This window comes from Numida meleagris, chromosome 2 (genome assembly GCF_002078875.1).
Source record: "Numida meleagris isolate 19003 breed g44 Domestic line chromosome 2, NumMel1.0, whole genome shotgun sequence".
Classification (NCBI taxonomy): domain Eukaryota; kingdom Metazoa; phylum Chordata; class Aves; order Galliformes; family Numididae; genus Numida; species Numida meleagris.
Genome location: NC_034410.1, coordinates 24,415,032 through 24,419,526, shown reverse-complemented (window position 1 = coordinate 24,419,526; position 4,495 = coordinate 24,415,032). Strand labels below are relative to the sequence as shown.

Sequence of the window (4,495 nt, the reverse complement as noted above, 5' to 3'; positions counted from 1 at the left end):
CCCCGCGGAAGGCGAGGCCGGCACCGCCCCGCCGCGCGCTGATTGGGCGGCGAGCGCCGGGGGAGGGCGTGGCCACCCGGGGCACGCGCATTTAACCCTTGGCGGTTTCCCTACCCTCTCGCGCGAGCGACAGCGGCGGGTGCTGCCCGTGGGGGTCACCAATACGCGCATCCACGAGGCGGCTGCCCCCGGCGTTGCGCTGCGGCCACGTCGGCGGCTGTGAGGGGCGGGCTAGGGACGGGGCCGCACGTCGCCGCAAGAGGGTAGCGGGGCAGAGCGGGGCGTTAGCTCCCCGCAGCACTCGAGGGTTTTTTTTTAAGCGATGCTTCCCTCCGCGCACATCCCCCTGACAGCGCGGCCCGGTTACCTTCCTCCCTCCGCTCGCAGCCCCTCGCTCCCGCGCCGTCGCCGGCCCGGAGCCTCCGCGCTGCGGAACTGCCATGAGGCGGCTGCACGGTTGCTAGGAGACCGAGCCCTCCGCAATCGCTCCTTATCGCCCTCTGCAAACGCCGCCTGCCTTCCCAGAGTCGATGACGTTGCGCTCTGGATATCTTTTCTGGGGAAATGCGTTAAGTATGATGACGGATTGTGGGTTTAGAAGGTGCTTGGCATTACAGTGTAACCAAGGGAAGCGTTTTGCAAGCAGCAGGAAGTTAATGGGGTTCAGCAGATAGGGATTATAGTTCCGTACAGGGCGGGGTGCAGCACCTGTCAGTGGGGTTCAGCGCAAACTGCTGCTTTGCCCTCCTGCAAATGGATGCATACCCGCTCTCCGAAACCGTCCGGCCCCAGGGTGTGCCCTTCCCTCGGCTCTTCTCCTGATGAGTCATTCGGCAGAGCTGCACAAGATGCAGCTTCTGTGCTGGCTGCAGAAGCTCCCGGTGCTCCGGGTCATAGTTCCAGTCCTGTCTCATCCCGCTGCTTAATGTGTCCTTGAAACAATAACCAGAAGTGAACGGTATCTCCTTGAGCAATTCTATCACAGGAGGGGCAAAGGTGAGGCGAGTACACTTGGTGGAAAAGTTTGCGTGTGCAGCATTAATAAATTCAACTATAAACTAGGAGGGCTGCTCTGAAAGTACTGCTTCCTGCAGTAGAGGTTGAACCTACCTGCTGTATTCCGTTACATTTTGTTCCCGCGTGACAGATGGCAGCAGAGGGCAGAATGATATCTAACATGGAAGTGTGGATGATGCAAAGATGTGGAAATGAATTCCTCCATGTGGAAAAAATGTCACCCACTGACATTCATTGACACTTGCTGAACGTTTATGGAGCCCCAACAGTGGATGTGAGCACAGTGAGGCAGTAGGTGGTGTGTTTCAGCAGTGGTGATGGCGAAGTGAAAGATAAGCCATGTTCAGGACAGCCATGAAGGTGGGTATGATCACAGCATGCAGGCTCATGTTTATCACTGGTGAAAATGCAGAGCTGATGGTGGTGACTTATGTTGAAAAAACAGTGTTTTGTAGCTGAGAAGTTGCACCATCAAACAGTGTCACTGTGCTCTTTGTATCTGTTGTAGTTTGCATGGAAATAAATAGGTGTTACTTTTGGAGTGACCTACATATAACAAAGGCAATGGAATTGGCGAAGGCAGTAGATGAGGTAGAGGTGTCTTTGTCTCCTCGTTTCCTCCTTTTTTTTGCCACATCAGATTCTGATTGGAGTTCTGTCCATCCATGTCCGTGGTGCACCTTAACATTTTGAAATAGGTAAAGTTTTCAAAATGTCTCATATTACAGATATTTAATACCATGGAGTTGAATGCCAGACTTCATTTTGCTTGGCTAACCCGAAAGTCTGGTTTTGCACCATGGGAGTACTACTGCCAAGGATCATGGCCTATGTGTATCACATACGTATATATGAAGTGCTACACTTTTTCACATTGACTTGTTTACTAAGTTATCTTATTCTTAGGCTTGTTTGAAAGGAGAATTTCAAAGAACAAAGGTGGAACGTGCTGTAATTTAACGAAGGTCAGATATGGTGTGACTATTATATTGGTGCGCACACAATGTTTGCTTCAACAAATGGCAGGGGGTTGGCCACTGCATAATGGCTATTTCACATTGAATGCAGAGATTTGCATATCACACACAGAAGCAGGTGTTTTTTCCCCCAGATACTGGTGAGCAGCCTCAGCTTGGAGTTATGGAACATGCGGAGCTCTGCTGCCTCTAAGGAGGTGCCTTGCATGTGCAACAGTAGCAAACACCTCTACAAACCTTCAGTTGAGCCACAACAAAGTGTGATGCTGGGTGGCTGTGTGGGGGGAAAAGCTATTCCCTCTGTTTGGGAGGGAAAGGGGAGAAGGCCTGGTGCCTCATCATGGTCCTGTTCTTATAAACGTGCTGCCTCTTTGTCCTCTGCTCCTGATAAAACCTACGGCGATGGGGGACATACTGGTACCGTGGGAATATAACAGTATTATGGGATTCACATCACTTCCCTTCTGGCATGCTGGGGTAAATGTGGTTGAGAAAGAATGAGAGGGAAATTGATGTTTAGTAATTTGATTTACAGGGAAATTAGCCACTTCATATCATTATGTAAGAAATGAGGGAAAGAGTGAGGAATTTCCCCACCCAGATAAACACAAGACTGTTTCCTTTAAGCTTCCAAAAGGTGACAGGGCAAAGGCAGGCTAAGAGGCCCTCTGTCACTTCACACATTGCTCAGTAGTTCTTCAGGAGCTACCTGGCTGAGCATTTTCACTCCAGAGCCCTTTGAGGAGTACTTTAGAGTAAGTATCTACTCTAACAGCTACAGATCAGCTGCTTAACTCTGCACGTCCTTGTGCAGGAGTCTGAGAAGACGGGTGTCTATGTAGGTTGTTCTGAAAGTAATACTTTTTTTTTTATTTCCATGGAAGCTGTAACAGATACAAAGGGCACAATAATGCTATCTGATAGATTAACTTCTCAGCTATTAAAAAAAAAAAAAACAACACCACCACTGTTTTTCAATATAGTCACCACTATTGCCTATGCATTTTTGTATGTGATGGAAAAAGAGCCTACATGCTGCACTCATAAAAATCTGCAGCAGCAGAGGTGACTCACTGTTTCACTGCTATGATGGTGTTGCTAGGAAAATGTTGCCCATGCAGGCCATCTTTAGTCAGTCTGAACAGATGACAGTCAGAAGGTGCCAAATCTGGACTACATGGTGGGTGTGGTAGGACAGTCCAGCCAAGTTTGGCAGTGTGCTCCATGGTCTTCAAAGTGGTAGGGGCCCTGTCATTAACATGTTGCAAGAGAAGGGCTGTCTTCTTCTCTAGCCTGACTCTTGAGCTTAGTCAACGTTGTGATGTAGTGGTCAGAGTCAATGGTTTTTCCAAGTTCCAGGAAATCCAGAAGGATTGCTCCTTTCCTACCCCAAAAAAACAGTGCACATCATTTCACCAACTGAGGGCTTCATCCTGAGCTTTTTATTCAATGGGAAAATCACATCGCCACTCCCTTGACTGTTGTTTTGACTCCAGCTCGTAGCAGTGACACCATGTCTCGTCACTGGTAATGATGTGACCCAGGAAAATGTCACCTTCAACCTCGTGTTGGTTCAGTAGGTCCTGACAAACTTGTATATGGTGTTCTTTCTTTCCCTGTGTGAGCATTCATGGGACTCACCTGGTGCAAACTTTGGGGTATTCCAACATGGCCACAACCGTTTCCAACACACTGAAGCCAATATTCAGCTCTGTACACAGCTCCCTGGTCACAATCCATTGATTCATATGGTCTATCTGATAGACATGCTCTTCGTTTTGTGGTGTGACAGCTGTGCATGGATGTCTGGAACAGGGCTTGTCTTTCACATTGCTGTCTCCACTGCTGAAATGCATCATCCACCACCTCACTGTGCCAAAATCCACTGTTTGCTCTCCTTAAACATTCAGCAAACATCAATGAATGTCAATGGGTGATATTTTATCTGCATGGAGGAATTCAGTTCCACCCCTTTGCTTCATACACACTTCCATGTTAGACACCGTTTTGTCAGACTGCCCCTCTGCTGCCATCCGTCTCACGACAACAAAATGTGAAGGAAGATTAGTGGGAAGGTTCAACTTCTATGCCATACCACCAACATTCACCTCTGATGTTGTGGGCCTACATAATAACATAGGAGGCACTGCTTTCAAAGCAGCCCTTGTAATTAAGAGAAATGACCGAAAGTTAATGTAGAAGACAAAATGTTGTTGTGATTCAGCAAGTCAATACTGAATATATATTTAGTTAGATATCTAAGGCAAAACTGTGATTTCCTTCTGCAGTCTACTTTCTGCATGTTAATGGCTGGCACGGAACCATCTTTAATAGGTCAAATTCTACATACTTCCATGGACAGCTGTTTTTTTTATGATTTGCTCAATTATAAATGGTCTTCTCTTGAATTAATTTATGCCACTACTTTTATGAATCATCATCAAAGACCATGGAAATATATATGAATTAGTAATTTCCACATTTTTTTAACTGCAAGCTAC

The 4,495-nt window shown here is 47.4% G+C and overlaps 1 protein-coding gene across 1 annotated transcript in view; it reads right to left on the bottom strand.

Annotated features, from left to right (window-relative positions):
• The window catches only part of C1GALT1 (core 1 synthase, glycoprotein-N-acetylgalactosamine 3-beta-galactosyltransferase 1), a 15,024-nt gene extending 14,504 nt beyond the window's left edge, over positions 1-520 (bottom strand). The window contains exon 1 of the mRNA XM_021387616.1: positions 368-520. The gene's annotated coding sequence lies outside the window, so the exon portion shown is untranslated. The remainder of the gene's footprint in view (positions 1-367) is intronic.